The sequence below is a fragment of the Thermobia domestica genome, chromosome 14 (genome assembly GCF_964235325.1).
Source record: "Thermobia domestica chromosome 14, izTheDome1.hap1.1, whole genome shotgun sequence".
NCBI lineage: Eukaryota > Metazoa > Arthropoda > Insecta > Zygentoma > Lepismatidae > Thermobia > Thermobia domestica.
This window is the reverse complement of record NC_137467.1, coordinates 103,355,372-103,383,022: the sequence shown is the minus strand read 5'-3', so window position 1 is coordinate 103,383,022 and position 27,651 is coordinate 103,355,372. Positions and strand designations below refer to the sequence as shown.

Sequence of the window (27,651 nt, the reverse complement as noted above, 5' to 3'; positions counted from 1 at the left end):
GACACATTCCGAATAACAGTTTCTGAGGAACTTCTTCAGACTGTTGTGAAAAAAAGAATCGGCTTCTGCAAACAATCCAAACACAATTTAAACAAAGACAGACCTATTCATTCGACTTTTATATTATGGGAACACTAGCGCCACTGTAAACAGTAGTTTACCCAAAATTTTCCAGCAGCTCTCGCATGTGATTTATATTTTAAATCAAGAGTGAGAAAAATGAGAGAGAGAGATAGAGATAGAAGTAGGAGCAATATCATAACTACAAACAGACTGCAGCGATGAACCGTTTCTTTACGCAATATGTTCATTGTTTCACTGTCACGTCCAACGTCCTTGCCCGGTTATCTTCCATGGAGCCAAAAACGGTTCTATGTCAAAACAGCACAAACAATAATTGCGATGGGCGAAAACCGCGTGTGTAAATACAGCGTGGACAAAAACATCACATGGACAAAAACCGCGCAAGGACAAAAACAGCGGATGCAAATACCGCGTGGACAATAACAGCGCATGTACAAAAACCGCACAAGGGCAAAAACAGCGCATGCAAATACCACGTGAACAAAACAGCGTATGAACAAAAACCGCGCAAGGACAGAAACAGCGCATGCAAATACCGCGTGTAGAAAAACAACGCATGGTGAAAAACAGCGCAACGACAAAAACGACATACAAATACAGCGCGGCAAACAGCGCATGAATACAATCCACTCAATGACAGAAACAGCGCATGCAAATGCTGCGTGAGCGAAAAGACCCCATGGACATTTTGCCATGAACCATAGATGAACATTTTACAACCACCTCGTTTGCGTCCGAGCTCACTCCTTTCAACGGCTAGCGCTCACTCTGGCTCGCGATCAATTACCTCAATGGAGATCGTGCTCATTTCGGTCCATTGGGCTCGTACTCACTCCGGCTTGAATTAACACGAGCTTGCACTCACTATTCTTAACTGGGCTCGCGCTCACTTGGGCTCATGTTCACTTCTCTCAATTGAGCTCGCACTCACTCGGGCTCACGCTCATTTCCATCAACATAGCTTGAGCTCGCGATCACTTCTCTTGACTTGGTTCGCGATCACTTCCTCAAACTGGGCTCGCGCTCACACAAGCTCGCACTCAATTCTCTCGAATGTGCTCGCGTTCACTCACACTCGCGCTCACTTTCCTCAACTGAGCTTGCACTCACTCGAGCTCACGCGAACTTCCCTAAACTGGGCTCGCACTCGGGATCACTACTCTCATCTTAGCTCGCGGTCACTCGGGGTCCCGATCACTTCCAGAAACTGGGCTCGCACTCAATTCTCTCGAATGGGCACGATCTCACTAATCCTAAGTGGGGTCGCGTTCACTCGGACTCGCGCTCGCTTCTCTCAAAAGAGCTTGAGCTCACTGAGGCTCGCGATCACTTCTCACAACTGGTCTCGCATTCATTCGGTCTCGGATTCATTTCTCTCGACTGGGACCGCGCTCACGAGGGCTCGCGATCACTTACCTGAATTGGGCTCGCGCTTCCCATCTCTTCCCTCAACTGTTCTCACAATCACTTGCAATCGATGTCACTTTGGTTCGCATTCACCTCTCTCGACTGGGTTTGTAGTCACTCGAGCTTCCACTAACACGTACGGGTCAAGATATGAATTAGGTTGAGAACCATTGCTATAGACTGTTTAAAATTTTTATAGATGTCATTAGGAAAGATGAGCTAGGATAATTACAGAAGAAAACACATAAGTTTGACAATCCAAATGTCCTTACTGTGATTCAGGTTGCATAATTGACAGGCACATTTCCTTGTTAAATAGATATAAGGAAAAAACCGCGCAACGGCAAAAACAGCGCATGGAGAGAAACAGTGCAACAACAAAACAGCGCATACAAATACAGCGCGGCAAACAGCGCATGAACAAAAACCACGCAAGGACAGAAACCGCTTGCAAACACTGCGTGAGCGAAAAGACCCCATGGACATTTTGCCATGGACCCTACATGAGAATTTTACACTAAGCTCGGTCGCGCTAGAGCTCACTCCTTTCAACTGGGTTCGCGCTCACTCTGGCTCGCGATCACTTACCTCAGTGGGGATCGCGCTTGCTTCTCTCCCTGGGCTCGCACTCACTCAGGGATAAATTCACATGAGCTTGCACTCACTCATGCTCACGCTAATTTCCCTTCACTGGGGTCGCGTTGGAGATCACTTCTCTCACCTTAGCTTGCGCTCACTCGGGGTCCCGATCACTTCCAGAAACTGGGCTCGAACTCAATTCTCTCGAATGTGCTCTATCTCACTAATCCTAAGTGGGGTCGCGTTCACTCGGACACGCGCTAACTTCTCTCAACTGAGCTTGCGCTCACTGAGGCCTACGATCACTTCTCACAACTGGGCTCTAGCTCATTCGGTCTAGCATTCATTTATCTCGACTGCACTCAAGCTCAGTCGAACTCGCGCTTACTTATTTCATTGATCCTCGGGCTCAGTCAGGCTCGTCCTCATTTATTCAGCCAGAGCATGTCTGCGCGCCAAGGTCGAGCTCGCTTGTTTGGACACCTATGATAAAAGCAGCGTATGCATGGCCCGCAATGCACACCCTTTCCGAAAGTAAACATTAAGGCAATAGTTGTGAGACTAATCTAGCAAAGTACAGAAGCTCTTGCGCTGAATCCGACTCTTTGATGGATCGGGCAGACTTGCAGTATTTGAATCTTTACTATAGACTTCATTTACTGGTGATTCCTGCCAGTCAGGACTAATATAACAAGTAAAACTTCCCAATTGTAACAATAGCATTTTGATTTGGCAGATAAATACTAAAAATAAAACAAACGAATACGTACTTTTTTTAAATTTTCAGCAGAAAAACGGTTTTATGGGGCAAAAGCCCCAATAAAATATTTTGGAAACTGATGTTCGAAAGGCAAAAAGAAGTGGACCGAAGTGAACGAAATTGTGCACAGATTTTGTAAACGTAGAAGGACGGAACACATGTTTCGTATTTTCCTAAAAAAATGGTTAGATGGGGCACGGACCCCTCTAAACCTGTGATCACGAAATATCAAAAGTGCTAGTAACCGTATGTCAGATGTTTAAAGGACATGAAGAATTGCAACGAAAGGACAATAAGGAAAAATAAACGAATATTTTTTTATTTTCTGAAAAAAAAACAGTTTTAGGGGGCAAAAACCGCCAAACAAAATTTTGAAATTTGACGACCGAAAGGCAATATGAAGCGCACTAAAGTACATGAAATTGTGCACAGATATTGTAGATGTTAAATGAGGGAATACATGTTTCGTATTTTTCTGGAAGAAACCGTTGAGTGGGGCACGGACTTCTAAACCGTTGATTACAAAATATCAAAAGTGCGAATAAGTATACGTCAGAAGTTCCTAAAGGATATTTAAACTTGAAATGAAACTTCGTGTAGGGACAATTTGCGAAACAAAGGAAACGTGTTTTAATTTTTGCGGAAAACACTGTTGGGTCCAAGGCCCGTCCAAAAAACTAAATATTACCTTAATATTGCAGAAAGGAGTGGACCGAAACAAATGAAATTTTATGTATATATTATGTAACTAAAGTAAGGCCTTTCTTCTTTCTGAAATGTCAATACCCGGTTTGATTCAAATTTGACACACCAACAGCAAGGAGGAAATAAATCGACACGTGTTTTTGTTTATGTGGAAAAACATTGCAAGGGTTAAAGGCGCCTCCTGAAATACCATAGAGTACGCTATACTGTTTGTGCTTACTGTTGATCTGCCAAATTTGAAGAAATCGGATAGAGACACTTGTGAATCACGAAAGACCTTATTGTACATATACAATTTTTACGCACAATTTCGTTCGGTTCAGTTGAATCCTTCTGCCACCCAACTCCTCGGTCCACCCAACAATTTTTTTTCTTGTCAGAAAATACGAAACATGCATTCTCTTATCTTACTTCTAAATTATCTGTGCACAATTTCATTTTCTTCGGTCCACTTCTTGCCTTTTGGGCGTCAAATTTCAAAATTTTGTTGCGGCTTTTGCCCCTAAAACCATTTTTCCGCAGAAAATAAAAAACTCGTTTTTTTTTTTTTTTTTTTTTGCTTATTGTCCCTATGCAAACTTTTGTCACAATTCTTCATGTCTTTAGGCACTTCTAACATACTGTTATTTGTATTTTTGATATTTCGTGATCACATGTTTGGAGTGGTCCATGCCCCACTCAACCGTTTCTTCCAGGAAAATACGTAACACATTTTTATTTCCTCAATTCATGTCTACAATATCTGTGGACAATTTTGTTCACTTCGATTCACTTCTTTTGCCTTTCGGGATTCAACTTCCAAAATATTTGTTGGGACTTTTGCCCCCTAAAACCGTTTCTCCGCAGAAAAAACACGTATTCGTTCATTTCATGTGAGGTATCTACCTGCCAAATTTTATCAAAATCGGAGTGTTACACTTGTGAATTGTTACTTGCTAGTCACGCGTTACGCAAAATGGGACAATAGAGCATCCAAGATGTCAATGGAAAGATATAGGCACACTAGAACATCACGTATTATGGTGTCCATTACTGGAAGAACGGCTAGAGGGAAGGGATCAATTAAAATTAAAGAAATAAACGAAATTATAGCTAATGTGGAGGACTATATAGGATATTAAGCAAAATAACAAATGACTCATCAAAAGTAAGAAGAGAATAATATACTAGGACAAATGATTAAAATTATAAACAAAGCGGAGAAACACCGAAATAGGGATTATGTTAATAATAGTGTAGCTGAATGAATGGAAAAGTGGTTGTGAATCTTCTGGGCTTGAGGACTTGTCTAGGAACGTCGGCATTCCGCATGTCTCAGAAAGAAACTGTATGCTTGCACTCGGTATATCCCCGATTAAAACCGGATACAAACTTTGCATACATCGAGTGTGTGTGTGTGTGTGTGTCGGGAACGGTGTCGGAAAGTGTGTTTTATGTAAATAGTAAATTTATCCAGTATCCGCATTGCCGTATTCAAATAACATGCGAATCTCACAAGGAACAAACATAAACGTGTCGTCGGGACATCCCAATCAAACCTAGTCCATTCGATAAACATAACAAAAATTTGCTCATTCACTAAACTTTAGGTGCAATAGACGATGGAATAAGTCCCCGGAGTCCATTAATCCTGTTAGCGTTTAAAAAATTGTAGACTCGCAGTGAAAAAGATATTGGATCAACACTATTCATAGGAAAGTCATACTTTATAGTTCATTCTCTTCAGCATGAAACAAGTTCTCTATAGGTGCTATGCATTTTCGCCGAAAACGTATTTCAAGACGGGAAATTGGAAAAAATTCTCTCCTAAAATACCTCCCATCAAATTTGGCCTTCTCTAGAGTGGGCCCAGATAAAGGCACACAATCCAAATATATCTTGAAAAATACTACAGGGATTAAAAATGATAGTACCAACTTTCGTTTTGATAGATGGAATAGATATGAAGGGAAAGGTTGTACACCAATACGCTATGGATATACAAAACCGAACCGATGACTTGACCTATAAAGATAACATAATATAAGAAGTATGAACGCAATACTATTTATTTAGATATCAAAAATTGTACAACGTTTGCTTTCGAAAAGGATGTGCATTGCGGGCGATTTATGCGCTTTTTTTGTCATACGTGTCCAAACTCACGAGTTCGGGCTCACAGGCACACTCATGCTCAGCTGGGCTCGGGCTCAATAATTGAGCGCGAGCCCGTGTCTCAATTATATGCGTGAGCGCGAGTCCCAGTGAGAGTGAGGCCAGTCAAGAGAGGTAAGTGCGAGCGCGAGCCCGGTTTGGTTAAGTGATTTCGAGCCCGGGTGAGCGCTAGTCCAGTTGAGAGAAATAATCACTAGCTCGAGCTCAGTCGAGAAAAGTGAAAGCGAGTTCCAGTGAGCGCGAGCCCACGTAGAATTAGTGAGCCAAGCCCATTGAAGGCAATTGAGTTAGAGTCCGTGTGATTGCATGCCCAGTTTGGGAAAATGATCGCGAGTCTAGTTGAGAGAAGTGATCGCGAGCTCGGGCCCGGCTGAGGGAGTATGTGCAAGCTCGATTGAGTACGAGCCCAATTGAGGTAAGTGATCTCGAGTCTCAGTGAGCGCGAGCCCAGTTGAAAGAAGTGTGCTCGAGCGCAAGTGAGCCTAGTGCAAAATGTTCATCTATGATTTTTGTCAACGCTGTATTTGCATGCGCTATTTTAGTGCATGCGCTGTCTTTGCCCTTGCGCGGTTTTTGTCCTTATATCTATTTAACTAGGAAGAGTGCCTGACAATTATGCAACCTGAAACACAGTAAAGACATTTGGTTTCTCAAACTTAAGCTGACTTCTGTTTAACTTTGTTGACTTCGGCTGTAATTGTTCCTGACTTATCTTTGTTAAGAATGTCTATAAGAATTGTAAACAGTCTGTGGAAGTTGACTTGTAAGATAGAGTAAGGGTAAGACTTGTATAGATCATATTTTTTAAAGCACCGAAGTCCACTGGTGTCACATCAGCTGTGCTGCAAACAAGTATAACCGACCACTTTCTCACTAGTATAAATGTTCCCATTACGATGCAAAAGAGGGAAACATCGTCATATGAAACAATAATTATAGATTATACTTTATTAAATGAAGAAATGAAAAAATGTAACTGGAATCAGGTGATACAGACTACTTGTGTTAATAGTGCCACTTCGAAATTCATCCAAATTATGAAAAATTGTATAAGTAATTCACTTATTAAGAATAAAAATAAAGAAGTAAGTAGTAAATATCAGAAAATAAAACAATGGATAACAAAATGATTAGTCAACTCTATAAGAGAAAGAGATAGATTAAGTCGTTTAGTCATAAAAAACAAAAAGATTTAGAATTTAAGGAATATTACAGAAGGTATAGAAATAAACTTACTCAATTAATAAAAGAAGTTAAAAATAATTACTATAGAAAACAAATTATATTATATAATAACAATGATAGTAAATTATGGAAGGTAATAACAGATATTATAGATAAAATGACAAAAAATATGTAGAAATAAATGAACTAAACACTAAAAACGGTCTTTTATCGTATGAACGTGATCCAATGTTAATAGTTGAAAGTTAATGAGCATTTTTCCAGTGTTGCAAAAAGTAGTTAGCAAAGATTTTGATAAAAAAAATAAATTTTAATTTTAATTCCCAAACAAAAGTAGTAAACTCCATATTTTCACTCCAATCACTGAACAGGAAATTGAACGCTTCATAAATGAATATCATCAAAAACAAAATCTCGTATAGATGCATTATCAGCAAGTGTACTGAAACATACGAAATCAAATATATTAAAACCTTTGCAGTATATCTTTAACCTAAGTTTAGAAACAGGTGTATTTCCTGATGATTTTACGACAGCTGTAATAAAACCTATATGTAAAAAAGGCTTAAAGGCTGACCCTAATAACTATAGACTTATATCAATCCTCAGTAACGGTGCTAAAATGCTAGAAAAATCTATAAAGACAAGATTAGTGAAAGTAGCCACCTTTCTTTTCTAGCTCCGGGCCTCCAGATAGGTAGGGATGCGCACGAGACAAGATTTGTGGCTGTCTCGTCTCGAAAATGTAATGTCTCAACTCGAAAAATGTATATTTCTCTATTGGAAGAGCCGTGTCTCGACCTATTACAGTGGTTTGAATTCCACGTTAAATAGTCCCTATGAATTTTACGTAGCTTCGGTGCTGAGAAAGACAATAAACTCCTATCTTACAAACTTAATTAAAGTTACCTTAGTGAACCTATATTTAACTGATTACACCACCACCTATCAGAGTTCGAAAAACTGTTTCGGATAATATTTACGTATTTTCCCCTTAGAATACGAATCTGCAATTAAAATGATGGAGTTTCCATATCAGTTTTCAGTTTCGCCCTTAAGTAGGGAAGCAGAGATTAATTTTAGCATACGTAAATTTCTCCCTGGAAAATATTAACTTTTCATTTCTCACAGTTTTTTTCGTCCGATGCTTGTTTCTCAAGATATTTTGCAATATGAAGTAACAAAATCCACCCCAATGTGGCGTCGTAAATCGTATCTCATCATATTTTTCCCCAACAACTCAGCTTCTGTAGTATCCATACGGTACCAACAATCATAAACTATTCCTATGAATGTGTCCAATATTTAGTGCTTCTTTCAACGCAAGCATAATCGACCTTCTGTTTCTATCTGACATTTTGAAGTTGTCCGCCACCAATAGAGGTATTCACGAGAAATCACTGTTTTCGAAAATTGTACCGTTCCTCCTCATGTTCACTTTCTCATGTTCACTTTCTTGCTTCACTTTAGTTTCAAACAATTATTTCCTATCCTCGCATTGAAGTATTAGTGAGCACATGTAGCTCCCAAACGGAAAGAGACATGACAAAGTGTTTCCTCTCAGAGTTGTTCAAAATTTAGTGATTGTTTCAATGGAGGCAAAATAAATCCCTGCTTCCATTTAAAATTTTGAACTTGTTCTTCCATAGAGGAATTTCTGAGACGCTCCTGATGTCAGAAACATCACCATACGAATTCAGCATATGCACTTTATTTTTTTCAAAGATTTCTGTACACTAAGACCTGAGTTAAGGTCCTGTTACGGATTTCGTGAATCACCCTGTAGAGCCTGAGATTGATGTCCCTGTTTTTTGTTTACAAAATCTGGCAACCTTAGACTAGATAGACTCTATGACCAATTTCAGTGTTACCACTTTCAAAATTATATTCGCAGAACATATTAACATATGTTAAAAAGAATAGAAACAATCGGACGGAATAAAACTTGTACATAACCAGAAATATGACAAACAAAAATTTAGAAATTAAAGGAACGAGTAAATCTATAACTTAATATTAAACATATTACAAAGCTCCGTTGATCTATAATGAAGTCCTACTCCGAATCAAAGAGGAAAGTAATTTTAAAGTATGTAAAAGTTAATTTTACAGTGGTTAAAATAATCCAAAATATTATTAAAAACTATCGTTAACTAAAACTACGATTTATAAACCTTATATGTTGCGGCAAGAAAATAAATAAGTAAATAAAATACTAGAATCACGCTCACACACAAGCTTTTGATTAGGAGCTAGCATTTTCTGTCTTCTTTATTCTTTATAGAAGAAATTCAAAAATTTTCGCAATATAGGAATAAGTGCACTGAATTAATCTGGAAGTCCGAAGTCTTGTCATCTCTGAATGCCGGGTACGTTAAACTCTATCAATAAAAGGAAACTAGGAAGTCCGATTTCCTTTGGAGAATTAATAGCACTTACAAGTAGGAAATTTGACTTGTTAGATTTTGTAGCACTTTACTTTTCCTTATGCTTTTACTTTGTTCCATTAATATTTTCTATATTGTTATTTTTTAATTTAATATGTTTGTGTATTTTTAAGTATATGCTTTAATATATTGGATACACACAATATATTAAAGTTTCTTCTTTCTTTAAATAAATAAAATAAAAATTATTTCTTTTTCTGCTGTAATTGTTCCTGAATCCTCTTGCTAAGGATGTTTATAAAATTGTAAACAGTGTGTGGCAGTGGTTCTCAACCTAATTTCTATCTTGACCCGCTCGTGTGAATGCAAGTCGGAGTAAGTACGAACCCATTCAAGAGAGGTGAGCGCGATCCGCGTTGACCGCAAGCACAAGTGATTGTGAAAACAGTCGATAAAATTGGTCGGAAGCGCGAGCCCAATTGAGGCAAGTTATCTCAAGCCCAAGTCCGTGACAGCACAGTTGAAAGAAGTGAGCTCGAGCGCGAGCGAGCCTAGAACAAAATGTTCATCTGTGGTTTTTATCCATAGGCTGTTTTCGCTCAGGCGGTATTTGCATGGGCTATTTTTGTCCTTGCGTGGTGTTTCTCCATGCACTATTTTTGTTCTTATACCGATTTAACTAGGAAGAGTGCCTGTCCATTATGCCACCTGAAACACAGAAAAGAAATTTGGGTTGTCAAACTTATGGGACTTATGCTGTAATTGTTCGTGACTCCTCTTTCCTAAGGATGTCTATATAAATTGTAAAGTCTGTGGCAGTGGTTCTCAACCTAATTTCTATCTTGACCCGATCGTGTGAATGCAAGCCCGAGTGAGTACGAGCTCAGTTGAGAGAGGTGAGCGCGAGATCAAGCGAGCGTGAGTGATTGCGAGAACAGTCGAGGAAAATTGTCGGAAGCGCGAGCCAAATTGAGGTAAGTGATCGCAAGCCTGAGTCAGCGCGCGCCCAGTTGAAAGGAGTGAGCACAAGTGCGAGCGAGATTAGTGCAAAATGTTCATCTATGTATTTGCATGCGCTGCTTTTGTCCTTGCGCGGTTTTTGTTCATGCGCTGTTTTTGTCCACGCGGTAATTGCATGCGCGGTTTTTGTTCCTGCGCTGTTTTTGTCCACGCGGTATTTCCATGCGCTGTTTTTGTCCTTCCACGGTGTTTGTTCATGCGCGGTTTTTGTCCACGCGGTATTGGATGCGCGGTTTTTGTCCTTGCGTGGTATTTGCCCACGCGGTATTTCCATGAGCGGTTTTGTCCTTGCGTGGTTTTTCTTCGCGCGGTATTTGCATGTGCGGTTTTTGTCCTTGCGCGGTTTTTGTCCATGCGTTGTTTTGACCGGATACCGCCAAAAACAATGAGTAGTTTTCAAAAAACTCACAAACTAGTAGCGTTAAGGCATAAATATTTGAAAAGTGGTATTTTATAGTAACATGTAATTATCCATCTTTCCGTCTTTTGCATAAGTGATTGAGTGGAAAGAGGATGATTCGTTATACACCACAGGGAGTTCAGTTGAATGACGTTCGAGTATAGCAAATTTTTTGATAGAATTTTAGGGGCGCAGAGCCTAGGCTGTGTGTCCGAAGGTTAATATACTCCGCATGAAGATTTTATATGTTTTGAGAACGGTATGTGTCCTTAATCCACAGGTTGTGCCAACTAATCGCTTGAGAAGATTAAGTCGATTTTACGCTTGACCTATGAGTTTGGTGAGATGTGGAGTCCAGGTAAGGTGAGTGTCAAAAATGACACCGAGATACGTAATAGACACCGAGACACCGAGATACGTAATACTTGAAACTGGAATGGACGTAAGATCAACCTGAAGACGAATTAGATTAAGGATTTCGATGTACTCGTGAACGGCGTCGATGTGGTAAGAAAACTATGGTTGGTGTTTTGGAAGAGTTAATATTGAACCTCCAAACATGACACCATCGCACAAATGCAGCAATAGCTACTTGCATGGTTTTATTAAAAGAATGTACTGTGCGGTCAGTTGTGAAAAAAGCAGTGTCGTCAGTAAACAGAAATAATGTGGTGTTATTAGGAACAATGAGATCAGCGACGTACAGTAAGTATAATAAAGGAGACAAAGATGAGCCTTGTGGTACACGAGATTGCAATAAGATAGGTTGATATAGCCTTCCATTGCTTGAGATATAAACTAGTCATCCTATTAACAAGGAGTGTATGAAGCGGATGTACAAAGTTGCCAGGAGTAGTTACGAAGTTTGTATATTAAGCTAGGGTGTTCAACTTTGTCAAAAGCCTTTTCCAAACCAAATGTTACAAGGCAAGAAGGAAAACCTGTATTATATTGATTGTAAATAGCTGTAGTGAGACGGAATAATTGATCTTGAGTACTAAAATTTGGTCGAAATCCAGCTTGGTGTATTGGAAGAAGATTATGTGAGTGAAAATGGTCGTGGATGTGACGGACAAGGATTCTTTCCAAGATTTTACAGAGACAACTATTCAGGTGAATAGGGTGATAGGATGTGACTTCTGATGGAGGTTTCTTTGGTTTTTGGAATAGAAAAACTTTTGAGTATTTCCAGTCGAGTGGAAAATATCCAGTTCGCAGAATAAAAGTATAGATCGTGCTAAGAAATAGTAAATAATAAGGCGCTAGTATGTTGAGTACATATGTAGCAGAGTATTGTGTTCAGCTCTAAGTGTATTACTAACAGTTTCGGGGTGAACCGGCATGGTTAGAGGATTATTTGGTTGTAAATCATGATCATCAGACGGGCGAAAGGAAATAAAAGCTGCATCGGTATGTGGTTTATAGTTGATTGCAAGCGATCTGATGTATATCAACCGGGTAAAGGTGTAAATATATCTTGAAAATATTAAGCAAAAATATTAGTATTTTCTGCATCCGTAAGGACAGCTTAATGATTATGAACAATAGAGTAAGGCGTGCGAGAAACTCTACCGACTAATTGATGGAACTTGCGCCAATATTTTGTAGGATGTGTTTCATTAGCTCCTGCGCTGCAAATTTGAATCCAATGCCGTCTCTTAAACGCAACGATATAATTATGAGTGATCCTTAGGTATTGGCGGTAAAGCCGAAGCGCTTCAATGTTACCCGTAGCTAGATATTTACGAAGAGTCCTTCGGGATGCTGATATACATGGAAAATATTGCGGAGGTAACTTAGGTTTGTGTAGCTGAACTTCGATTGTTGGAATGAAACGTTGCGCTGCGTCTTGAAAGGCTATAATAAGTGCTGTGATTGTTCCATCGAGTTCGTATTGCATACTAGGCATTGTGAGCGTAGTTACTGCAGTGTCTAAATCGGTGCAATATTGTTCCCAATTTGCCCTTTGGTAGCAATAGACCTTCTGAGGAGGAGGCTTCGGCTGAGTGTTAGGAGAACAATGAAGTTCGACTTTGATGGGGACATGGTTGCTACCTATGGAGCCAAGTACAGATGTATGAATGGTCTGAGGTAGTGAAGATGAAGTTATGACTACATCAGGAGTAGTACGACTGATAGGACGTGTAGGTTTCGGTAAAGTATGAAAAGTATGAAATTCAGCTCGTGTTTCATTCCGAACAAATTCTAGAAAGTTGTCTTTGTCACTTTGGGAGCGGCTATGAAAATTGAAGTCGGTCATGATAATGTAATGCCGGAAGTTGGTATCAATATAACTAAAGAAATCATAGCTTAAAGCTTTGCCTGGACGATAGTAAATAGTAACAAAGGTAACTGTTTTGCCTCTAAAATAACTTGTCGTGATGTTATGTTCAGGAAGTGAAGAGTACGTGGGACAGTAACTGCACGATAAGAAAGACTTTGCCGAATACCAATAGCTATGCCTCCGTAGAGACGTGGTTCAGTTGGAGCGTCGTGTCGAAGTAAGTGATACTTCGGTATATAGCATGTTACATATTGGGCAAGGTAAGTTTTATTAAGAGCAAATGCGACATTTGTTCTTCCTGAATGAGCTGTGTGAAGAGCAGGTTGTGCGTCAACAGTGATCATATGTTAAGGAAAAATATATTGTAACTCACAATGAAAGTGAATGTAAGTCCGTACGTAGAATTGTCCATATTAAACATAAATTTCAAGTGGTTCGATTTGAAAATGCACTGTCGGTGCGGAATAAGTTGCATGGAGTTGTAGATTAAACAACAATTTGGCTGCGTGCATGATTTGAGTTAGAACTCGGTTGCGAAGCAATGGATGAGTGTTCTGTAGAGAAATAGTGAGAAAACGGAGTATATCTTCACAGTAACTGGATGACGTAACGAATTTGCTGGTGGAGTTGGTACATCAACCGAACGTATTGGAACAACGAGTTTAGGGTTAGGTGGATCAGGTTGAGGCTTAGTTTTACATTTATGGCTTTACGTCGGGTGACGTTTAGAACAGCGATCACGACGTGGGGGTTCTTGAAGGTTTGGACAGATTTTGGTAGGATGTTCGCAGGAACAGTAACCACTTTTGATGTTGTTTGTCCATTCAGCTGTCTGGTGTGAATTATACTGTTGGCATTTCTCTCATCGATTAGGCAGAGGTGCTGGCGTGCGAGATGGTTCAACTTTATATCGACGTCTATAGATATATGCGCCCTTGGATAGAAGTTGACCCATCAGCTGTTGTTGATCAGTCATCACTCATACGAGATAAGTTGGCTCTTGGTTGTTCTTGATCCTAATACAACGCTTTATAGGTAGCCCTTCCTGGTGGAGTTCAGTAAGAATTTCGCCATCATTAAGATCAGGTTCTACACCACGTATAACTACAGACAGCATAGAACGTCGCCATGGCGGAGGAGGAGTTTTGTGTGTACTCGGTTGTAAAGTAGAAGTCTTTGCTTTCGTCCCAAAAATTTCATAAGTTGCCTTGTTACGAACATGCGTGGCGAAATTTGGGTTACTGGATTTCAAAATGATGCCTCGGTGTGTCTTAAGAATTCCACGGATCTTAGGACGAGGGACGTACTTGACTAATTGCTGGAAGACAGCACGAACAGTGTCATACTTTTGATCATAGTCGGTTAACAAGAAGTTGTACACGGATCTGATTGATATTGCTGCTGTTGATTATCGGCAATAGTGGATGCCCAATCCATAGAATGGCTTGCAGCTGTAGTCGGATTAACATTCGGAGTAATTCGTTGCTTCTTTGGATCTAGAGCTTGTTCGCCATGAATGAAAGATCGAGAACGAATATGATTTCTTTAGTGATGCAGTCAGCGTAGGTAGACGAAGGAATAGTGTTACGGTCTGAACGAGGTGTTCAAGTAACAATTCATGGTTGAGTCTTTTGCCGACCGTTAGGCCCGCAGTTGAGTGGTGGAGGTTGTAATCCTAAATCCTGACTGAGATTCGTAGATCTCTTAACCTTGCCACGGTCTGTCATCGTGATAGAGTAGCCGAGGGCCGAAACGCAGGTAAAGATGAAGAAAATGAAAAATATGTTAGATGAAGTTAAAAAAACAAGACACCCTCCGAAAGTGAAAACATTCGTCAGTCCCCTAAGTGTTGTAATTGTGCTATGCTCGCAAGTACGTATGCTATACTTAATCCTCGCCGGCATAGTAACTGATACAAGAGAGGTTAGGTTTCTTGGTAAGGAGTGCATCGTCTTCCGAGCATATCAGTAATAACTAGCTGCTGGCTGTAAGAATTTGATGTTTTTATTGTTTGGTATAAGCAAAGAATTACGCAGTATCTTTGGCATTTATACCTGGTAAGGAATCACGTTATATGTTTTCTGTAGGCTTAATCTGTCTCAATAATAGTTTTGTAAACGTGTAATTGACTGACAAAGTTACATGATGGTAGTGCTGCCATCTGTTTCCCGTATCTGTTATTCTTATGTCCTAGCACTAAAACATCCTGGTTTTGTCATATAGTGTGGAATTGTGGGAGATAAAAATTTTGCGTTTCTTTTTTCCCAACCTATTATAACAGGAGTAATGCGTTACTGCCTATATGGTAATATTAAAGTAACATGACAATACAGACTTTAATACAATACAATTGTATGATTACACATAATTTCAGACTTTTTTATTACTTACTGTAAATTACTCGTTCTAAATGTATTTTTATCCATTTTCTGGGATATAACATTATAAGGACTTTCTATCATATCTTTACGTACTTTATTTGTCGCACTTTCCAGTGAAAGGTCAGTTGTAGGTGGAAATTGTACGTAATCATGTTTTTCTTTTAATTGTAATCTTTTAATCTTTTAATAGTTATGATAAGACAACTTGTCTCCGTTTATACTGTTTCTATAGTACTAATTCGTTTGCTCTTTGCGGTGTAGGAATGGGTAGATCTCATTATCATGACAAAATTTAATTCGTGACTTGAAGTTTTTACTTTACTACGAACGTTTTCACATTATTGAGTTCTTTAACATTATAATGTAAAAAACGCATTAGAAGGAAAAATTTTTCTCTCTGCGATATTTTTCTTACTCATGTCAAAAACCACGTATTGGATAGGAGAGCCTGTAATATTTTCATTTTTGAAAGACATTTTATATCTCTCGGATGATATCACGCTTATCTGTCTAGTCTGGAATGTATTCTTAACATTACAGAACAGAAAACTTTCCTGTCGTTACGGACATTTATTAGGTACTACAGATTTCTCGCAAAAGACAAAATGCAACATGTTACATTTCCACTTCGACACATGACAAATCAACATTATAATGATTTCAAGTCAAAATTTACATAATTTATGTACGGAATCAGGAAAAATCAACTTTACATGTCTTCCCTGTAAAGTTTCGATGAAAATTTTTCTCGGTGTTTGGTTTTGTTTGTTTATTTTTGCGTTCACATATACACCTCGTCAGATAACATGTTAAAGGGCAGATCTGAGTTGGTTGATAGTTTCTCTTTCACCCATTCGGTAAACTATAACTACGATCTGGATTGTAATTTGCCAGATGCTGGTTCACCTGGACTTTAAATAGGTGTTACTTGTTAACGGAAAAGATTCTCCGTATGAATGTTCAACATACTTTTCATCCTTCATATAAACGCTTTGTCCTATGTTGGGAGCATTTGACGAATAAGGCGAGGACAGCGACAGCATTTGCAGTTTCTGTAGACGATTCAGGATTACCACTGCGAGATTTATCGGACGCAAATCCCGTCTCTCGGAATCTACTGATGAGTTCGTTAACACCATTCTGGAAAGTGGGCTCCTATCGCAATGACCATTTTGAACTCTGGAGCTACCATACGCGAGTTGCGATTTTTACTCATCATAATCTCCATACGTTTCAAGGTCATCAGCAACATTGTTGTCATTAACATCCACACAAACGAAACAAGTCATAATTAGTAAACGGATTGTAATAGAAGAAAACGATGGGTGTCAATGCTCAGCCAGCAGCACCTGCAAATACAAAACATATCATAATTAGTAAACGGTCAGTAGCCAGACGAAATGGTCAACGACATTGGACTCCTGAGGAAAACTGCATATAAAATATGTATCGCATACTGGTGTCGTATTTAAAACATTAAAGTGGTACTCAAGATGACGTCATCAACACATAGGCCACAGTGGTCACTTGTGTTTCTGAGATTACCAATACCCCGAAACATCAAATATAGGCAATGGAGACGCAAAACCGAATAGGATTGTCATTTGAATTTTGCCCAAATTGTACAATTCACTTTCTATGTTGATGTTACACAAAAGTTTGGAGGCGATTTTATCGGAAATCATTTGCCGAAAATTAACTCAAGTTTGGTTGTCTATTAAGCACTGATTGTTAATTTACATTTTATATTAGGAATGATTTACTTTGCCCTCATTTGTCAGAAAGTTTGTAGAAACACTTTTTCATCTGGAGTTTAGCTTTTTGGGATAGATAGTATAATGAGATGTTTCTAACCAGCTAATTGGTTCTTCGGTCCCCCATTGGCATCTCGTAAGGTTTCCGTGTTAGAAGTTTTTAACTGTAATAAGTACCTGATGCCGGAATGAACTAAAATACAATTATTACAGTTTTTATTTTGGGTAAAATTAGTTGTCCCAGACCGCTTGTTGAGCATATTTCTGCATACATTAAATTTATTATAAATTTTCACATGTGTATGTGTTTAATATATGTCTATAGCGCATTCGACAACTCCGCCTTTATTCAGAATATATAATTGATTATTTGGTTTAGTGAATTCAATAGTTCTAAAGTTATTGTTAGTTGAGTTCTGTGAAGTAGAAGCAACAACTGGATGTGATTAGCTAATTTTTATGGTATATTTTTCTCTCTTTGTCCCTTCGTCACTTCTCTCTTTTCCCAGAAATTACGGGATTCGGCGTGGTGTTATTTTCCTGTCACGCACAGAGAGACACAAAAGCTCCCACAACACGTGACCGGCAGCTCTTTTCATCACTTGCTAATAATGGCTGGGTCCACGGGAGACGCCGAGCTTTGCTATTTGGCTATTTGTTGAGTATTTCTCCCCAAACCCTGCATTTCCATTTTTTTTAAAAAAGTGATCCGTTTGACAAACATGCACACACGTATATACGTGCATGCGTTCTGTGGTTCTATTCATATTTCAGCCACACATTACGTAAAATTTCGAATGAATGATAGCAACTAAACCGCATCTCCGAGCATTATGACCACTTCTCCACGATCATTTCGTTTTTATTCTATTATTGAATGCCCTTAGCGATGGTATTCTGAGTGTGAGAAACTATCATTGATTATTAATTTAGTCATTGTAAAAACTATGATGAACTATGATAAAATGCACTTTACTTTACGGAATAGCATTCATATTTTGATATAAAACGTAATGTCATTATTCGTATTTCAAACTGCAAATCACATATCTTTAGTCTTGAAGCAATGTAGATGGTAATTCACACTAGAATCCCTCTTTTTGAAGCTACTACTTATTCTTATTATGTATTATGTGAAAATTTCAACAACTTTTATGCTAAGTTAGTTATTCAACTGAGCTCCCTCATGGATATATGGTTAGCATTCGCGTATTTGGCACGGGAAACCCGGACTCGATTCCCAGTAGGAGATCATGTGCTTCGGATCTCACGTTGTACTTAGATCTACGTCTCATATAGCCTTATTTCTGAAAGAGACACTAGACTTTATTCTAATCTGAGTAATTATTCAATTGTCGTAATAAAGATAACTTTAGCTAATTTAATAGTATGTGTATTTAAAACTTTATCATGAAGCATGAAGTTTACATATAGATAATTCTTGCAAAACCTGTTTTAAGATAGTTAAAGTTATACAATTTTGACAAGTTCTAAAACCTTCATTAAAAGAGTAGATTTCTGAATTCTGCTTCTTTATTCTATCACTTGCAATGATAATAGGGCCTGCTTAATCTACTAAAGCGCCTTTACAATATTATTTTGTAATGTAGCGAATACACTAAAATCCTTTCTCTATATTGAGAAATGTGGATAAACTTTCAATAATTTAGTAGTTTATTGTAAAATATGTCTGTTCAACTCTTTGCCAACACATTTAGCAACAATGTGTTAACTTCCAATACACTTTTCGCTCAGACTCATATCTCCTCCTAGCAAAAGGAGTTTTGATTCACATTATGAAATTACGGTTGACTAAAAGTATGCTATTCTTTTAGTTTAATACCTGACGATTGTGTTTCGATGCAAAGTGGAAGTGAAAATGCAGGAGGAAAATGGGTAAATTAGGAAAATGGTGGAGTGAAAAAAGTAATTAAAAATGTGAAAACGTTAGCCCATTTAGTGTAAGCTGGAGTCGAACCAGGAACATCAATTCAATACAGCACTAAATCATAGGGCAGTAAATCTATGATATCCTGTTGCAATATAAAGAAAAAGTCAGAGACGCTAACATCATACAGAAAATAAATTTTTAACCATCATTTAAAAAAATTAAATAAAATATAATTATGCTCTGAGGGAAAGGGAGACTGTGGTAATAGGGGAGGAGCCAGGGGTCCTCCATGTGCACCCCCCCTGATCCTTTGCGACATATATTTTTATATTACTAACAGTCCAAGGAAAATTTTAAGCCATGTTCCCAAAAAAGAAAACTGGCTCTACTATAAAATAGCGGGCCTTTCTTTTTAACCTTTATAAGACCAGCAGGTATTTCACGGAAAGCGTAGACCTTCACTTTGACGGTTCTAGAGATTTTCCTAATTATCACAGGGCCATGAATAATACCTCGTTGGAAAGCTTATTTTACGTAGATTCCAATGAGGTAACAAGTGAGGAGATTGTGCGTTATTTGTAGAAGAATAAGAGGAAGAAACCCAGCAAAAAATCTAAAAAAAGACGTTTTCTGGAAATCGTGGAATGCTGGCAACACTTGCTACCATCGTACGCAGGCAAAATCACTCTAATGTATACACTGTACCTTGGTGTCAATAATATTTAAAAATCATATACATTGGTGCAATAGAAAGCGAGATAAAAATTCGATACTCGTCAGTACTGAGGACCGCCCTGAATAAGGTTTTTTAAGGGCTAGAAATGGTAATCACATTGATGACTCTGGTGATCTCCCTACTTAACACAGGACCATGAACTTCATTTCGTTGCAAACTTTTTTCAACACGAAGTCCAGCGAAGTAACATTAGTACAGATTGTAGGATATTTGTAGAAGAGGAGGAAGAAGAAACTCAAGAAATTGAAATATATATTGGGAACAACTGCACTGGCAACATTTGCTATTATCTTACGCAAACAAAATTACACTAATGTGTACATTATATTTTTATATTAAGAGTATCCAAAAATTATAGCCATTGATGGAATAGAAAGCAGGATAACAGCTGGATACCCGATAGTACTGAAGATCGCCCTATATGAGGCGTTTGAAGGTCTGAATGACAGGTTGACGACCTAGTGACCCCTTTCCCCCGTTACCGTGTAAAGGTGGACATTTCACTCATATTTTCAAATTACCCAATGCGCAAGAACGGATTGATAAGTTACTGGAAGTGAAAAGAAAAAGACAGTTACAAACGTCACCAACAGAAAGACTTGATGAGATCTGTTCCCAAATTCCAGATACTGTGCAAGAAAGAGATGGTTATCACAGCGAGTGTTATCAAAAATTTACCAAAAACCTTGATCGACTTAAAGCTGAAACATCTACGTCCTCAGTCCAAGATGAGAAGAGTCACTCAACGTCACGACGATCACAGTCTAAAGATCGAATCCTCTTCCAACCTGATTGCATTTTCTGTAATGTAGTTGAACCTAAACGCATTTATGAGAATAAAGGCAGAACAAGTGAAAACACATCTCTCTTCGAGTATGGTGGTGGAAACACTGTTCTAATATGTGCTGAAGCGAAAGGTGATGAAAAGCTTTTAAGGAGAATCAGAAATGTTGATTTATTTGCAGTTGAAGCCAGATTTCATCCATCTTGTAGGAAGTCTTACTGTAATATTGATACCCATTGGAGGACTAAGAATGAAGAACAAAAGCTGATACAAATGTAGATGGAGGAAGCACACAAAAATGCTTTTGAAGTAGTTCTTGAAGAGGTTAGAATGAAAGTCATACAACTCAAATTGATTATGAAACTTAAAGATTTGAATGGTTTGTACATTGCAGAATTAGAAAAGTCAAATTGTCGGAATCCAAATCATAGATCTGAAAAACTAAAGGCAAAATTATTGAAACATGAAATCAGCCAACACATCTCATTTACTCAGAGCAAGTGTTTTCAAGCTGTCCTTGTTTACAGTAAGTCCCTTGATACTGATACCGCAGTCCAAATGGCTTTTCAACTAGGATCAGAGAATAGCATTGAGAATGCGGCCAGAAATCTTCATGATTCTATCATTCGAACATTCAGAGCGGAAGGAAACCTTAAGTGGCCACCAATGGCAAAAGAACTTGACCAAGATGTCAAAGTTCCGAAGAATTTGGAAAATTTTCTGTCCATTGTCATGTCCAACAGAAAGGAAAAGCAAAGTGATAAAACCAAGAAACTTATTTCTTCAATAGGCCAAGACATCTGCCGGGCCACAACCAAAGGACAATGGAAGATGCCAAAGCATGTGTTACTCTGCCTGAGTCTTAGACATTTATTTCGAAGCAAGGAACTAATAACCCTCCTCAACAAACTGGGTCATTGTGAATCGTATTGGTTTAGTTTAAAGGCAGAGATTGCAATGGCTAATGAGGTTTTGAACAAATCTTCTGTTGTATCTGATGCTATTGCAATGAGGCCAAGTGGGAAATTTCTTTTTTCATTCTGAGTTTGATAATTTGGATCAACATGTGAATGAATTGACAGGTGCTGGCTCTGTTCATACAGCTCATGGAATAATGCTGCAGGACGTAGAGGAAGATGACATCAGAAGTGAATGTATCAAAGATACAGAAGTGAGGACCAAACAGAGAAGCTTGAATTTAACAATTAACCATGAGTTACCTGATTGCTTTGTGCACATTCGAAACAGTCCTAAGTTAGTCATGTATCAAATTCATTATTCAGAGGGGGAATCCGCTTTCTCAAGAAGTCTTCAAAACAATTTGTGTTGGGTGTGGCTAAGTCTCAGGAAACATCTAATTTGATACCATAAATACCTGGATGGAGTGGATTTCAGTCAATCGCTGGTGAGCCACCCAAGAAGCTCACAATCTTAGGTTACTATCCAGTCATTTACAAGCCAATCACAGACTACAGTACAGTGAAGCAATGTTTGAGATTAGCAGAAGAAGCTTCTCAAGCTGTTGGGCAAGATTATGTAATCACAACCTTTGACTTAGGTGTGTGCATGAAAGCATTTCCATTAATTTGGAACTCTCCTTTGGAATACTGGAAGCACATAATTCTTTTAGGCACCTTTCATTTAACATGTGCCTATTTCTCAGTTATAGGAAAGAAAATGACAGGGTCAGGTTTAGATGATGTTATGATAGAAGCTGGACTAATGACATCGGGATCGATTAAAGGAGTATTGAGTGACAAGAACTACAGTAGAGCTATGCATTGCTATAAAATAGTTCTTGAAGCTTTGGAAAGAATGCTTCTCAAAACCTTTCAGTTTAATAAAAAAGATGATTTGAATATGTTGGAAAATTTGAAAGATTATTTTAAGCAAGCAATATTAGAACCCAATCATGACAGCATTAATTTGATCATGCAGAATGGAAAAGTTGCTCACTTTTGTAAAGAATATCAAGATTTCAGACAAAAAGTTAAAAAGGGATCACTTGGTAAAACAGCTCAGTTTTGGGTGTCATTTATGGATCATGTGGGGCTGGTTTTGCAACTTCATGAAGCTGTTAAGAAAAATGACTTTTATCTGTATGCAGAGTGTTTACATTTAATGTCACCTTTGTTCTTTAGCTACTCTGCTCAAAACTATGCACGATATACTACAATGTTTTCAGTTATGATAGCTAACATTGAACATACTCACCCAGGTGCAAAGGAACTGTTAAAAATGGGTGCTTTCAGTGTTGCGAGGAGTATGGTTCCAGGGTATAGAACAGATGTAGATAAAACCACGGAAGAAACATTTATGAAGCATGCAAAGTCAAGAGGAGGTGCTGGAGGTAGTGGGGTAGGGTTGACCGGAATCACAAGGAACTATGGTGCATACCAAAGATGTATACTGACAACACATATGCGTTCGGAAATGTTAGGAGCAACTTTGCATATGGCTGGTATCAAAAATAGAAAAGGAAATATTAATCGAGACTTAGGAAGATCAGCAACTGAAAGAGGGCACAAGAAAGTATTGCGAGTAATAGAAGCTTTTGAAGGTTACATGAATCCTTTTGGCATTAAAGAAGATCGGTTATATGTAATATCTTCAGGTGTTTCTGTGTCTCCAAATATTGAAGAAGATATTCTTCAAGCTGAACAGCTAGGGAAAGGTGCCAGAGATACTTTTGTGGAAGAGCGACTGAAAAAAAATGAGAACTTTTTTGAGAGCATCAAAAAACTGAACTTGAAAACTATGGCAGACATGCAAATTAGTGTCAAGGTGGCAATAAGTACAAACAAAGTTATAGAGTACAGACATCAAGGAAATATTCTATCTCAGCTACTAGTGAAGGCACAAGAAAATGACATGAAGATAGATTTGAAACAGCTTATGACATATTCTTTGTTACCAATACCATACAGCATCGATACCACTAATGGATTTCTTGCTAAGACTAACAAAGCCAAATCGTTTTTGTACTTTGCAAAATATGTTTGTGATGAGGCTTTTTCCCCTGATCCAAAAATGTTGACTGTCGAAGATGGTAATGCATACTTTCACATTTTGAAAGAAATTCCACCAACTGTCAAGGACATAGCTTTGAAGATTTTCCATATGACTTCTAAACAAGGTGATGTCATCTTCAGTACTGATATGTACAGCAAGATATCAGTAAAAGCTTTGGAAAGAAAACGAAGAGGAAAAGCAGAAAAGTTGATTGTGTCAGGCCCGAAATCCAAGAAACCTAAAGACTGGAAATTAATTTTGAAAAATAAAGAAAATAAGCAACAGTTAGTAAATGTTCTGCATGATATTTGGTCAACAGAGAAAGAAGTAAAGGATTTGATAGGAACTCGCAATTTTATTTCAGTAAAGAATGGTGAAGCTTTCAGTCTCTCTGTTTCCAAAGAAGCCGTATTGATACCAGAACTGACATCAAACCAAGAAGAAACAGACACGAGAGTCATTATCTATTGCATGTATGCTGCTGAAATGGGTTACGAGGAAGTGAGAGTTAAAAGTCCTGATAGTGACATTTTTTTTTTTTGGATATTGCTTGCTCATGCAAGTAACATGAGATGCAAAATATTGTTTCAATCAGGATATGGTAACAAGAAAAGGTTACTTAATGTTAGTAAACTGACAGAGGATTATGGTGCTGAGAAGTGTTCTGCTTTACTGGGGCTTCATGCCTTTACAGGGTATGATTCAACAAGTGCCTTCAAAGGAAAAGGAAAGATCAAACCTTTAAAAATGCTGCTCTCTCAGAAGTATCAACCTTATCTTGCAGCTTTCCAAAAACTTGGAGCATCATGGACTGTAGATGACAAATTAGTTTCACTCCTAGAGGAATTTACATGCGCCCTTTATGGATCTAGAAAATGTTCCTTAATTGATGAACTTAGGCTGCTCATAGTAAAAAACAAATGCCAAGACAAATATCTCATCCTTTCAGTGGAAGCAAACGTTGACTTTTCCATGTTACCGCCCTCAAAGGCCTGTTTAATTGACCCGTTGCTGAATACACTTTTTGCACTGAGAAACCTTTTCAGTTATGAAAGTGATAGTGATTGTGAAAGTGATTGCGTTTGTTGAATAACTGCAGAAATGCCCCTAATTTGATTTGTCTATTTGTACAGTGAATATTTCATTTTATCTCCTTCGGCAGCATATACAGGTACGTTGCATCTTACTCCTATAAAAATAATTAAACTAACATGCACTGTAAGGGTTGTTAACGCCAGAAATTGTAAAAAAAAAAAAAAAAAAAAAAAAAAAAAAAAAAAAAAAAAACTTTGATACTAATAGCGTACCATTCTAATTGCAATCTAAAGGCTATACCCCCCCAGAATTGTGCAAAGTAACTATTTTTTTAAATCATAATTGTTATTGGAGGATATCAAACGTAATAACGAAGATTCATGTGCGTAGTTCTAATATAAGGGGGATAATATTGATGGGTAATAGGAGTTGTTTTGTAAGTCTAATAAAAATGGCCCGAAAGAAATTTGAGGTTCTGTTTTTTTTTTCTCACGTTGTGTTTTGCTGATCTCTATGATTGTTGCATATGTTTGACATATCTATCTAGAGCATACGCAGAAATTATTTCGTTGACGTGCAGCAAGTGCAGGGGTTGCCAACTGCGCATGAATCTTAGAATTTTCAGAATTTTTCCAAAATTTTCAGGTTTTTTCTTCTTCTTCTTCTAGGAGTGAAGCACAAAATGTGGAAGCATTACCCCGTTGGAATCTGTGTTCCATAAGCTTTTCAATGATGTATCATTTATGACGATGTGATATTTTGGGGGGGAATAAATCCATCAAAATGAAGGTTAACTATTTTCTTTATTTTGCTGACAGACGTACATAGGTTCTACTAAATAAGGGCAATTCTTTAGGTGTAGAGCCAGTTTGTTTTCTTGGGAACATAGCTATAAATTTTCTTTAGACTATGAAGATTTAAAAAAGTATGGTCTCATAGGATAAGGGGGGGGGTGCACATGGAGGACCCCTGGCTCCCCGACTAGTAATCAATGAATGAAATGGTGGAATGAAGAATGTGAGAAGAAACTACAGAACCGCGATAAAACTCACGCACACAATGTTTGTACTACTCAATGTTAACTTGGTATACGCTGGCATCAAGCCGGGGATACCACAAACCAGAGATCAGAATTTTACCACTAATCATTCTTTGTGACTAGTTTATTGAATGATAACAACATGATGTGTATTATTACATGAAAATGAGGAAGAGTAATATTGATACATTTAAAATGAAAAACGAGAAAATAAAAAAAAGAACAAAGTTAAAAATAAAAAATGAAATTATAATATATGACATTTAATGCGTAAGTGCCTGTACAGGACAATCGCATTAAGTTATGTAAGATATAAACTTTACATGTGAATTGACAATTTTATATTACGTAGTAAGTGAATTTGTTACAATAGATCAGGGGTAAAAGTGACCATTATTATTCGAATTAATTAATTGGAAAATTATTTTATTTTTCCTACAGGTACAATACAGTTGGCCTACTATCTCAAATGTTACTTGTATAATTTCAAGTCACAACGCAGTTAAGCAGATAACAGTTATATTTAAATGTGGAAAGTAATATAAATCAGGGAACAGTATGAGTCCCGGTCTCTACAAGTGGAAAACTATTAATCCTTATAATTTAAATTTTTAAAAAAATGTCCATATCTCGTGAGGATTAGAGTATGCATGAAACTTAGAAGCAAAAGTGTCGTTGCAGTAGCAGCACATGTGTACAGCAGGCCACGGAAAATCTTGAGGTACAAAATCCTTGTGTTATGCAACCCAACTAACGCCCGCTCCAAGATTAAATACGCCTGGTAGGCAACCTAGAACAGTAGCATGAAGTTGTCCCCACCTGTTAAAAGAACAAATCGTAAAGAGTGTTTTTGTGCAGCAGTGAGACAAAACGCTGGCTGACGAAATGACGAAAGGGAAAAATGAAATGAAATCTTTAAGTTTTACGTCCCATGGTTATACCGGTTAGGCTAAAGGAGACGGTGATGATGAGAGATGAGTGAAATGGTGGAATGAAGAAAGTGGGAGGAAACGGGAGAACCCCGAGAAAACCCACGAGCACGGTGTTTGTCCACCACAAAGTTCACTTGGCGGGGGCTGGGATCGAACCCGGGACCCCAAGCACCAGAGGTGAGCGCTCTACCACTGAGCCACCGCGCCCCCCTGAAATGACGAAAGGGAGTCTGCATACTTGTACTTACAGTACCCAGCACAGTACCCGAAAAAATATACTGACACTGATGAGAAAATAACAATCGGGGGGACTTAAATAATCTTATAATTAACTCAAATCAGGGATTATATAAACAAGTTAACGTACTTGAAATGACTATAGATATATGCGTATCAAATAATATACGGATAGATTATGCGGTATATGTATTAGTTTATTTTCTTTAAAGTAAACACAAAGCCTTGTGCTGAGTTTTAAAACTACTAAAAATACTCCTACATCAAATCAATTAAACTGTGGATTCATCATTCAGGGGAAGAATCCACCATCTAAAGAAAACTTTGAGCGTCTAACAGGGTGTGAGCTGCTAGGTCTCGGCGCCACTGGTTGATACGTAATGTTACTTCGAAAGACGAACTTATCAGATTTCATTATTCGTTAAATGAGTTTTGAAAATGCTAAATATTGGTACGCAGTAATTTATTTGTAAATATTAAAAATGCAAAATTCGATAATACTTAAACTAGTTGGGGAACTTATACGTACTAAGCATATTTCACTCTTAGGTTGTAAATATAACGGAGGGTTTGTGTTTTGTTTAATATTTTTGCAAACTTACACATTAGGGCACAAAGAGAAAGGAGGAGAATACAGTGTCAGTAAACAACAATTAAAAATGCGAAAAAAGATAACGATTATTATGAAATATGGAACCATTAACAGAATTAACTCTGTAACTCGTTTTCTCCATTCATTTTTCTTCCTTTGTTTTCAGGATTAGATCATCACTGAATTTCACCACTGGAGGTTACCTTTGATTTAGCAGCATCCAACTGGAGCTCAGCCTTGTAAACGAAAAAATATTTAAAAAGTGTAAATGGCGAAGGCGAGAATCGAAGACG

At 38.0% G+C, this 27,651-nt stretch overlaps 1 protein-coding gene across 1 annotated transcript in view; it reads left to right on the top strand.

The window, feature by feature from the left end:
• Positions 1–27,651, top strand: part of LOC145670275 (protein O-mannosyl-transferase TMTC1-like) — a 2,166,608-nt gene that overhangs the window by 1,190,279 nt on the left and 948,678 nt on the right. The gene's annotated exons all lie outside the window — the stretch shown is intronic.